At 40.0% G+C, this 12,150-nt stretch overlaps 1 protein-coding gene across 13 annotated transcripts in view; it reads right to left on the reverse strand.

Annotated features, from left to right (window-relative positions):
* The window catches only part of LCP1 (lymphocyte cytosolic protein 1), an 83,753-nt gene that overhangs the window by 53,446 nt on the left and 18,157 nt on the right, over nucleotides 1–12,150 (reverse strand). For 9 of the 13 annotated variants that reach the window (XM_054529012.2, XM_054529013.2, XM_054529018.2 and 6 more), the window contains 2 exons: nucleotides 2,678–2,741; nucleotides 895–1,008 (listed from right to left, as the gene is read on the reverse strand). The gene's annotated coding sequence lies outside the window, so the exon portion shown is untranslated. Of the gene's footprint in view, nucleotides 1–894; nucleotides 1,009–2,677; nucleotides 2,742–5,643; nucleotides 5,706–6,214; nucleotides 6,539–12,150 lie in introns of those variants that run through there. The other 4 variants (XM_054529024.2, XM_054529021.2, XM_054529020.2 and 1 more) reach the window with 4 other exon arrangements.

Below are 12,150 nucleotides of genomic sequence, written 5' to 3' on the forward strand. Positions count from 1 at the left end.
TTATAGTTATCATTTGTCAATGATTCTTAGTGTTATATGATAGTGGTAATTAAGTAAAAGCTTATACTACAAAATCCGAAGTGTCTAGGTTTGGGCAAAGTTTCTGGAATAAATATCCCATATCAACTGCATAAAAATTTCTATTGTAGATAAAAGCCTTTCTCCCAGAATTTGAGTGAATATTCATTGATATGGTCATAAGCATAACAAATAATTCAGACAATCCTACAAAAACACTACAATTAAGCATTACACAAATTGCTTTTATTTTTAGAGAACAAATGGAAAAGAGAAAACCTCTAATTTCATGTGGTTATAAAGCACACCCATTAAAAACCCTTGGCGCCAAAAATCACTCAAATAACCAGTATCACATTCAGTAACATATGACTCAAGATGTTAATATATCCACTAAAGTACTGTAAAGAAGTTTTTTAGAAAAACAGAACCTCAGGAACTAAAATTAAACCACCCCCATTAGGCCAATAAGCAGTACAATCTAAATTATCAATACGCGCTTTTCCTGAAAACATTTTAAAGAAGATAGATAAAATCACAGTAAATAGCCTCCCTGAAATAGAGCAATAGAAATAAACCGGAACATGGTTTGGTTTTAAAAGGAAAAAGAAACCTTAATTTTGGGCAGGGGTGATAACTGCAGGTAAGTTGAGAAGAACCCAGCCCGGAGAGCCGAGGTGCTCCATCTTGGATGGCCACGCGAGGTGGCGGCAGATGTCCTGGCCAGTTAGACAGTGGCAGGAATCACAGAGGTCTCAGGTGACATGCTCAGATCTCTGTCTGGTCCCCTGAAGGCAAAACCCACAATCCACAGAAATAGTGCCGAAGGGCATCACAAGCGCTTAAAACCAACAAAAACACATGAAGAAAATTTACCTTGTAGGAAAAAAGCTGTCCTTGGTAGTACTGGTGTATGACCAGGAACCCCTTTTTCTGATCTGCAGAACAGCTTTGTCAAGCCCGGGTGTGTGGTCACAAGGCAGGAAGTGACTAGAATGACAAATCATCAGCCAGGAAAGAAAAAGATTTTGTCTTTATAAGGACATTTTAACTTTTTTTTCATGTCCCCGCCCCACCAAAAATCACCTGACAGAACAGGTCACAGTGAAATTCAGACACCTCCTACCACTTCCTCTTTTTTTTTTTTTTTTTGAGACAAGGTCCCGCTCTTTTGCCCACCTCTTTATAAGCATTTTTCTCTCTCCCTTTCTCCTCCAGCTGTCTTTGAGTAGTCCCTGGGCTACTTAAACCTTTCTGATTCTAGATAGCAAGGCAAGATCAGCCTGATAACTTGACTTCTTTGACTCTAGTTGCAAAAGCAAAGCCCAGATGCCTACCTACTTACAGCAAAGATCAACAAATTTTTCATTTTTAGTGAAAGAGCCAGGGAAAAAGGTGGCAGTACACCTGAAACAAATGAAAAGGGACTTCCTTGGGAAAGCCTCACCCCACCTGAAATCAAACCTCTCTGGAGTCCTCTAACAGTGATCTTATTGGTGCAAATAAAACAGAATGATCTCTTTAAGTGAAGGACATGAAAAGGAAGGTTACTAGATTATTTACTCATTCTTTTATTCATAGAACATCTATGTGCTAGGGATCTCTTTAACCCAATTAAGTATCTCAATTATTTAAGCGTTTCCTATAAAGAGCTGCAGTAGATTGCACAGGCAGCTGTTATATTTAAATGGGTAGCTTAATTCCTTCTTACAGGCAGGATTTTTTTTGAATGCACATTTCATAAAATTAGCAGGTGGTGGCGGGGGAAGCTCTATTCTGTACCCAAACCCCAGATGCTTGAGGGCAAATTCCTATCTTCAAATGGAACATCCTCAAATGCTCAGAACGGTTGTGAAGACTGTGGCACCCTGAGTTATGTTGACTAAATATTAGACATGTCTCCACATTGCCCGGAGACTGTGTGTAGCTCCAGTAGTCAATCTGCTGTTTAGGAATGAGGGTATGTGGCTGTGCTCCCAGGTCAGATGCTGTGCTGAAGATATCTGCTCCAGAGTCGTGTCTGCTGGGCCACGGGCCTCTCAGGTGGTCACGGTATTCTGACTGGTTGGAGGGCTGCCCTTATACTTCTTTTGCTTTTTTGATTTCTCCTCTAGAAAGTTCCTGTTTCTAACCTTAAATGTTAAACCAAACTGTTCTGGTTTATCTACTTCATTAGCCAGTGGTGTGGTGACTTCATCAGAAGCCCACAGGGGCTATCTTGAGGAACTGGGTGGGTGGAAGAACGGGACGAGACGGTGGAGAGTCTAGAAACGGTTCACCTCACAGAGAGCTATCAGCCCTCTTGTGATTTCCCAGGGAAGACTGAGGGGGTGATGGGACTCTGTTTTCTCCATTGCATAATCACTTCCAATTAATAAGTTGCAGGCAGCTTTCAAGAAGCACAAAATTCTTTCAAGACACCAGAGGAACATCCATGCATCACTGTTACAGCACTGCTCACGCTACAAAGCAGCAAAATGCTCTCCTCATTCAGGGCCCTGCAGCAGGACTCTGTAGATAATGTTCTGATGGTGTTACAGATACAATGGGTTGTAACTGTGGACCTCCCTGACCTGGTTCCACATCCTGGTGGTTTCAGGATGGCATAAAGGCCCAACAGTAACACTTCATGAAGGGGAACAGATATTTATTCCTTTACCTTGGAGAAGGAAAGCACAGTATTCTGTATCTAGTGGTGCCTGGTCATCTGAGGCCGGAGGAATCTATAAAGAAGAGCAAAATATATTTGTGCATTGGTTCAACAAGTGTTTGCATGCCTGTCTGAATTGGTGATTCAGAAATAAATAAGACACAATCGCTGTTCTCAAGGAGTATAGCCTAGTGGGAAAAAACATGTAAGTAAATAAATGCCATCCATAATAGAGGGGTGAAAAAGACAGTGTGATATCAAAGCAGTTGCAGATTTGAGCAGAGGTGATGTTTGTTAAGTGAAGAAAAGGATTTAGGATTCCAGGCAATGTCTAGGTTGCAGAAGACGAAAGGCATTGACCTGGGTGCTGCTTACAGCCACCCAATTAATAGAGTCGTCTTCTACCCTAGCATCCACGGCAGGCACCCACACCCTCTCAGCCACATCCTGGCCGGCACCATTGCAAGCCCTGCCCTACTCCCTCAATCTTAATCTCTTTATCTGCCTCTCATTGGTGTAAGTCTACCCAGTTTCAGGCAATTGTTTAGGTCCTAGACCAAGACTTTTTCAGAGGAGAGTATTTTATTGCTGTTGGTGTTTTAAATTGCTTGTGCAGCATAATAATAGTAAACAGAAGACTGACTTTTGGTTTTCTTACGTTTTTATGTTCTCTACAGACAGTGCGCCCCCTTATGGCCTGAAGCCGGAGTGGACCTCTCTCAGCCCACCCTCTATGAGCCTCCACTGCCACCTGTCCCTGGCCTGGGTTTTGCCTTCCTTTAAGCCCTACCACACTCTCAGACTTCATCCCACCCTCTCCTGCCCTGAAGCCTCTGGCCTCAGTCCCAGATATCAGATCACCTGCTACTCTCAGGCCTCTAAATATTGCTGAGGAAAGTCACAGAAACACAAACTTGGAATGCTAAAAAGTCAAGATGCTTGACTTCAAATTACTTCTCAGAAATACTTTTATTCAATTTTATTAAGTCTTGAGAACAGGCATTCTTAACCTGGAGTCCACAGACCCCTAAAACTAAATGCATAATTTTGTGTGTATGTACTTTTTTTCTGGGAGAAGAGTCCATTGTATTAGTAAAGAGATCACAGACCCCAAAAAGTTGGGTATTTATTCTAAACTCTCTCCTCTTGCCTCAACCTTCCACTTCACCCTCCTATGCTTTGTCCTGGCCCAAGATTCTTCTGTTGCCCCTTCTTGACTGAGATGATCCAAGTCGTCTGGTATGAGCTTCCTCTCTACTTTCACAATATCCACCTCTTCCTCCTCTCTTTCAGTCTTAATGGAAGCGGCATTCTTCTTTCTTCCCAAGGTCAGTGTTTCAACACTATCTCACTCTTAATATTCTACTTCCTTAGATACCTTGCTCCATCAATTGTCTCATGTTTCTCTAGCATCTTAATGCTAGCATCTTCAGCTCTCCCCACTTCCTCTCCATGCACTAATGGGATTTGTACAAAGAGAAAACACCTTTGCTTCACTCTACAGCCCACCCTCATCCCAACATATCATGGGCAGGGAATGAAGATGAATTAAGATGGGTACAGTCCTTGCCATCGTAGAATGTCCACTATAGTTGAAGACACAGACAACGAAAAAAGGCATGTGAATAGTTATCTACTTGGAAGCACAACAGATGAAAAGCAGTGTCCCTGGGAGCACACAGCACTATCCCAGACATGGGACCTGGGAGGCAGAGAGAGGGAGCATCAAAGTGGTGAAGAGTAAAGATGCTGGGCCAGCTGGCTGGGGTCAAACTCCAGCTCTACTGTTGTACTAGCTGTGTGATCTTGGGCAAATTAGTTACTTGCACTGGCCTCAGTTTCCTCATCTATAAAATGGGGGTAAGAACAGTGTCTATTTTAGACAGTTGTTGCAAGGGTTAAGTGAATTGATATATGTAAAGAACTTAGAAGAGTGCCTGGCACATAGTATATCCTATGTACATGTTAACTAATCTTTTAATATTTACATCAGGCTCTGGACTAGACCCCTAACATACATTATTTCATTTATTCTTCACAACAACTGTATGAATTAGGTATGATTATTAATTTTTTCTTTAATTTTTAAAATAATGGCTTCATTGCAATATGATTTACATACCATACAATTCACCTTTAAAAAGTATACAATTCAGTGGTTTGTTGTATTTTAACAGAGTTGTGCAACAATTACACTATATAATTCCAGAACATTTTCATCATCCCCAAAAGAAACTCTGTACCCGTTAGAGATTCCTCCCCATTCACCCCCATCTCCCAAATTCCCAGCCACAGCCAACCACTAGTTTATTTTCTCTATATATAAACTTGCCTATTCTGGACATTTCATATAAAGGGAATTACACAATACATGTTCTTTTGTGACGAGCTTCTTTCACTTAGCAAGTTTTCAAGGTCCATCCATGTTGTAACATGTCAGTACTTCATTTTATTATTTATTCATTTATTTTGAGACAGGGTCTCACTCTGTCGCCCAGGCTGAAGTGCAGTGGTGCAATTATAGCTTGCTTAGGCCTTGAATTACCAGGCTTGAGCCATCCTCCCGCCTCAGCTTCCTGAGTAGCTGGGACTACAGGCACGCACCATCACACCTGGATATTTAAAAATTTTTTTTTTCTATAGAGACAGGGTCTTGTCATGTTGGCCAGGCTGGTCTCGAATTCTTGGGCTCAGGTGATCCTCTTGCTTCGGTCTCCCAAAGTGCTGGAATTACAGACATGAGCCACTGCACCTGGCCTTCATTCCTTTTTATAGAAGAATGATATTCCACCGTATGAATATATCACATTTTATTTACTCATCAGCTGATGGATATTTGGATGCTGTCTACTATTTGATATTATAAAAAATGCTGCAATTAACATTTGTGTACATTTTGTGTGTGTGGACATATGTTTTCTTAAATTTATTAATCAAAGTAATATATGTATTTAGTTTGAGATGTCAAATATTACCTCAAGGCCTCTCATGAAACACCAGTCTCCCGACACACTCCTTCACCTCTGATTCCCATTCCCTAGAACCAAGTATTTTCAACAGTTTTAGCTAATTTTTCTGTTATTTTATTCCATATTTCTAGATGTTATGCTTATGGTGTATCTTGATTGGGTTCAGATACATACATATATTTATGTATATGTATATATATGTTCATATATTTTTTCCTTCCTACTTGAGAGATAAATATTTGACTCTCTCACATCGCCTAGTCCAACATATACATGTTAACCTTCCCATCATCCTCCAGAACAGTTTATAATACCCTTTAATTTAAATCAAAACTCAGTTTTTACAGTGACTCAAAATCTTCCTAACTGAGTTAGGAATATTTTGCATTATGTTTTTGTATCTTTTTTTGATATGCTAGGTTTCTATGTACTTATTACTAATTCTGTATAAACTCTCCAACAGAGCTAAAATACAATTTAAAACATCAAGAAATGAATCCATTCCTTGTTTCCCCCTTGGAGAGGCCCTTCCTCTGTTCGGTCCTGCTGCCCAGCTGCCTTCTAGAAACTTCCCTACCTCATCACTCTGGGGACCCCTTTATTCTCCATCTAGGCTGAATCTCCTATTTCTGGACCACACACCATCCACTTTCTTGGTCTACTTCCTTGTTTTAATGAGCATATCCTCTAGTAGATTCTTGAGAAAGAGAATATGGAACATACATTCCTCGAGATATTTTATAGCTGAAAACTATCTCCATTCTTTGAAGTCCACACTGGAAATCATTTTCTCAGAATTTGGAAGGGATTGTTCCTGTGTGTTCTAGGTTCCAGGGTTGCTGTTGAGACATCTGATATCATTCTGACTTATGGTCCCTCTCACGTCATTTTTGGTTTCTCTCTGAAAATTTTCAGAATTTTTTTAATGCAAGATGTTCTGAAAATTGTTGGTGATTTGTCTTAGTGTAAGTCAGTTTTCATCTACTGTGCAAGTTACTCAGTGGTCTTTTCTAATTGGGAAATTCGAGTCTCTCAGTTCTGGGAAATATTTTCTCTCTCCATCTCTCATTTCCTTTCCTCTGTTTCCTATGCTCTGTTTCCCTGGGATTACATTTATTTGCATGTTATGCCTCTTGGATTATCTTCTAATTTTCTTTTTTTCCTCCTATTTTCTGCCTGTTAGCCTTCCTACTGTCAGAGAATTTTTCTACATTTTCTTCAAAACTTCCATTGAACGTTTTATTTCTGCTTTCACCTCAAATTTCTCTCTTAGTCTATTTTGTGCTGTTATAACAAAATATCTCAGACTGGGTAACTTATAATAAACAGAAATTCATTGGCTCACAGTTCTGGAGGCTGGGAAGTCCAATATAAGGTGCCAGCACCTTACGAGGGTCTTCTTGCTGCCTCATCCCATGGCAGAAGGCAAGAAGGCAAGAAAGCAAGACTGGGATAAACTTGCTTTTTTATAATGGCCTCAATTCTACATGGGGTAGTGCCCTGATGGCCAATCACCCCTTAAAGGCCTCACTTGTTAATACTATCACAATGGCAATTAAATTTCAACATGAGTTTTGGAGAGGACATTCAAACCATAGCAATAGCTAAAAACTCTTTTTTTCTGAATGTTTCTTTTTTTATTTTATACAGCAACATGTGGGTGGGGATAAGGTGGAGAATATCTTACTGCTCCGTATATAAACTTTCTACTAATCTTCTTATTTTTCAAGTCCCTCTTGCACTCTGCCTCCAAAGGTATCCGGTGCCTCGGAGTTCTGAGCTTTGCTGAGTGTCCATGGTGGGATGTGAATTACTTCTCTTTGGCGTCTCTCATTATAGGCTTAGAATTCAGCTTTTCCATATGTGTTAAGGCTAGTGTTATCACCTATTTCATGGTCTCCAACATACTGCTGACATCTCTGGTATACTTATTGTCTCATTTGATATTGGTGTCTCCTACTAGGAATTCCATGAGGCCAAAGGCCCTGTTTGCTTTATTAACTTCTAAACACTGTATCCAACATTTCAAAAATGTTTGTTGAATAAATTAATGAAGAATGACATGGAAAGGAAAGGTGGAAATGTACTATTAGCATAAGGGAATGTGTGAAAGATCAGGTGGGAGAAATAAAGGTACATCAAAAATATGACCAAAGCTGGATGCTACTGCAGTCAAGAGTGCGAAGCTGGGGGAAAGTGCAGAGAAAGAGAAAAACTGGAGGATTTTGCAGAGACCAAGTCATAGTGGATCTGTTAACTGTGTTAAGGAGTTTGGGATTTACCCTGTGTATTAATCAGTTTTCCAGTGAAACAGAACAATAGGATGTGTGTGTGTGTGTGTGTGTGTGTGTGTATGTATTTATGTATGCATGTATGTGTATGTCTAAAGAGATTTATTACAAGGAATTGCTTCATGTGATTAGAGAGGCTGACAAGTCCCAAGATCTTCATGACGATTCAGCAAGCTGGAGACCCAGGAGAGCCAGTGGTATAGTTCTAGCCTGAAGGCTGGCAGGCCTGAGACCCAGGAAGAGCCAGCGTTTCAGTTTGAGTCCAAAGGGAGAAAAAAGCCAGTCTCTGCTCAAAGGCAGTCAGTCAGGAAGAATTCTCTCTTACTCAAGGGATGGTCAACCTTTTTGCTCTATTGAGGCCTTCAGCTGATTGGATGAGGGCCACTCCCTTAGGAGGGCCATTTGCTTAACTCAGTCTACCAAGTTAAATGTTAACATCACCCAAAAACACTGTCACCAAAACACCCAGAATAATGTTTGACCAAATATCTGGGCACTCCAGGGCCCAGTCAAGTTGACACATAAAAAATTAACCACCACACCCTGCAAGCAATGGGGAGCCATTTTAGGATCCATATTTACTTCCTAGGGCTGTTTTAACAAAGTACGAAAAACTCAGTGGTTTAAAATAACAAAAATGAATTGTCTCGCAGTTCTGAAGTTAAAAATCTGGAACTACAGTGTTGTAGGACTGGTTCCTTCTGAGAGTTGTGAGAGATAATTTGTTCCATGTGTCTCTCCCAGCTTCTGGTGGGTTTGCTGGCAACATTTGTCATCCTTGGCTTATAAAGCCATCACCCCAATTTCTGCTTTTATCAACACATTTGTGTCTAAATTTCCCCTTTTTAAAAAAGATGACAGTCATATTGGATCAGGGCCCATCCTAATGATCTCATCTTAACTTGATTGTCTGCAAAGACCCTATTTCCAAATAAGGCCACATTCATAGGCATTTGGATTTAGCACTTCAGTATTTTTGGTAGGACACAATTCCTAACAGAGTCATAAGTGGAAAGTGACACAATTATACTTGAGTTTTAGAAAAATCTGCCTAGCTCCAGTGAGAAGAATAAGATGGCAAGGACTATAGGAAGAGTGGGGAGAATAAAGACTGGACCATCCCAGAGGGCTTTGCCTTGGCAGGGCATAAGGTGATGATGGTGGCAGTGGGATAACGATATGTGGGTGAATTCCAGAGAGAGTTGATAGGCAGAAAGGGGAAGAAAAGACTGATTGACTATGGAGGAAGAGAGAGATTGAATATGATGGAAGGAGCATGGGAAACTGGGTGGTAGAGAGTAGTAACATTCAACGAGATGTGGAATTCAGGAGGAGTGGTTTGGACAAGAGGATTATGAATTTAAGAAATGCTACGTTTGTTCATTTCCATAGAATCTCTATTGGGCTACTGTTCTCATCATTCTTCTGAAACTGGACTCTACTCAGTCTTCAATGTCCTTGTTTTTATGCAATATTTGACACTGGTAACAATCCTTTCCTTTTCCAATTTCTCTTCTCCATGAACAGTTATTCATATTTAAGTGAAAAATAAACAAGTCTATTTTGAAATTCCAATAATAATCTACAGTGTCTAAAACTGAACTCATCATTCCTTTGACAAAGAAGCTGCCCCTAGCCCATCTCTTCCTTCCTTCATTCTGCCAAGAGTGGACTACACCCCCAGGATGGTCCAGAGTACTCCTTGAGTCCTACTTTTTTTTTTTTTGCAATTCCCACATGTGGTCAAAGTTTCATTTATTTTTCCTTCATAGTATTTCTCGGTTTTGTTCTTTCTTTGCCACTTTTGCCTTATTATCACATTTGGATTAGCTTCCTGATTTCCCTGTTTTTTGCCTCACTGCTCCTCTCTCCATCCTGCATAGCAGCACCACATGACTCTTCATAAGGCTACAGTTTTCTCCCTTCACTCTCCTGCTCCCTATGCATCTGAAGTTACTCATTACTCCTAGAAAAATGTCCAAACTTTGCCTCAATCCATCTTCCAAGCCTCAGAGCAACAATGTAAGCCCTCTAGTGCCCTCAGGCTGGCCTGTCCTTGACCCTCTGGAAGCCTCACACATTTCTCATTATGCCTGTGAGATTTCTGTGATCACTCTCCCTGCCTGTCTCTCCACTCCCCTTGTTTATAAATCTGAATCATTCTCCTAGAACCAAGAACAGAACCAACTACATAATTTGTGGCCCCCAGTGCAAAATAAAAATGTGGAGTCCTTTGTTTAAAAATTAGGAATTTTTAGACAGTGACAGCAGAGCATTAAACCAAGTGTGAAGCCCTTCTGGGCACAGGCTAGGAGGCCAGCCTGACCAAGAATCTTCCCTTGACCACCAATCTATTCTTTCCTCTCCCACTAAAGCCTATAGTACTTGTTTATAAGACCTTCTTGATACTTATCGCATGCCACATTTGTCAACTAATCTTTATGACTATATATCTGTATGTGTTTGTTGCATTTTTATTCATTCATCAAGCTCTTATTAGGATCATACCATGTACCAGGTACTCAGAAAACAAATCTAAAAGACTCAGTCTTATAAATTCAGGAAGTTTGCAATCAGGGAGGTTGCCAAACATAACAATTATAATACCTTGTGATAAACTCTGATAGAAAGATGCATAGGGTACCAAAAGCAAAATGACAGTAAGGTGCCAGGTAGGAAGGCATCTTAGAAGAAGTATAGCTTTAATCACAATGAGATATCACCTCACCTCTGTTAGGATGGCTATTATCAAAAAGATAGAAGGTAAGCATTGGCAAAGACATGGAGAAAAAGGGAACCCTTGTACACTGTTGGTGGGGATTCAATGCAAATTAGTATAGCCATTCTGGAGAATATGGAGGTTCCTCAAAAAATTAAAAATAGAACTACCATATAATCCAGCGGCCTGTGCAGTCTCACACAGGCCTGTGCCCAGAAGGGCTCCACATTTGGTTTAATGCTCTACTGTCACTGTCTAAAAATTCTTAATTTTTAAACAAAGGACTCCACATTTTTATTTTGCACTGGGGGCCACAAATTATGTAGTTGGTTCTGTTCTTGGTTCTAGGAGAATGATTCAGATTTATAGACACGGGGAGTGCAGAGACAGGCAGGGAGAGGGAGTGCAAAAATCTCAAAGGCTTAATGAGAAATGTGCCAGGCATGGCAGAGGCATATACCCAAAGGAAATGCACTCAGAACAGATACCTGCACTCCCATGTTCACTGCAGCATTATTCACGACAGCCAAGATGTGACATCAACCTAAGTATCCAGCATCAGATGAATGAATAAAGAAAATGTGGTCTATATACACAATGGAATACCATTCAGCTTTAAAAGAGAAGGAAATTTAGTCATGTGTGACATCATAGATTAATCAGGGGGACATTATGCTAAGTAAAATAAGACTGGCACAGAAAGACAAATACTGCCTAATCTCACTTTTATGTGAAATCTTAAAAAGTTGACTTATAGAAGCAGGGAGTAGTTGAGCAATGCGGGGAGGGTAAGAAAAATGGGAAGATGTTGGTCATAGAGTACAAAATTTCAGTTAGATAGGAGGAATAACTCCTAGAGACCTATTGTACAAAAGGGTAACTATAGTTAATGTACCATATCCTTGAAAATTGCTAAGGGAGATTTTAAATATCCTCACAGGAAAAAAAATAAGTATATGAGGGGATAGGTAAGTTAATTAGCTTAGTTTAATTATTCCACAATGTATACATACATCAAAACATCACACTGTATACCATAAATATATATATTTTTTATCAGTTAAAAAAAGAAAATGATGTATAGCTGGGCCTTGAGAAATATATAGAAGCTGGCCAGATAAAGGAGGGAGAAAAGTGATGAAGGCCATTTCGAACAGAGGGGCCAGCATATATGAACAGAGCAGGATGCTATATACATCTCCCAACTGAAATGTCAGCTTCTGGAGTACAGGAATTGCACCCGTCCACAGCACCTAACATGGTGCGTTGCACGTAGAGCAATTTCAATGCATATTTCATTAGTTGAGAAGGCAAGCTGATTCTATAAACAATATGGCATTTTAACATTAAACCAAAGAGCTAAAGTAATTAGACATTTTAAATAGATATCTAAAATTCATTCTCTAAGCATGATAGGTCTTCCAGAGAATTTATGTACACAGCTGCCATATGAAGGTTGACTTTACATCTTTTTAATGCTAATTTGACTATCCCTTTCTGATA

Source organism: Pongo abelii, chromosome 14, assembly GCF_028885655.2.
Source record: "Pongo abelii isolate AG06213 chromosome 14, NHGRI_mPonAbe1-v2.0_pri, whole genome shotgun sequence".
NCBI lineage: Eukaryota > Metazoa > Chordata > Mammalia > Primates > Hominidae > Pongo > Pongo abelii.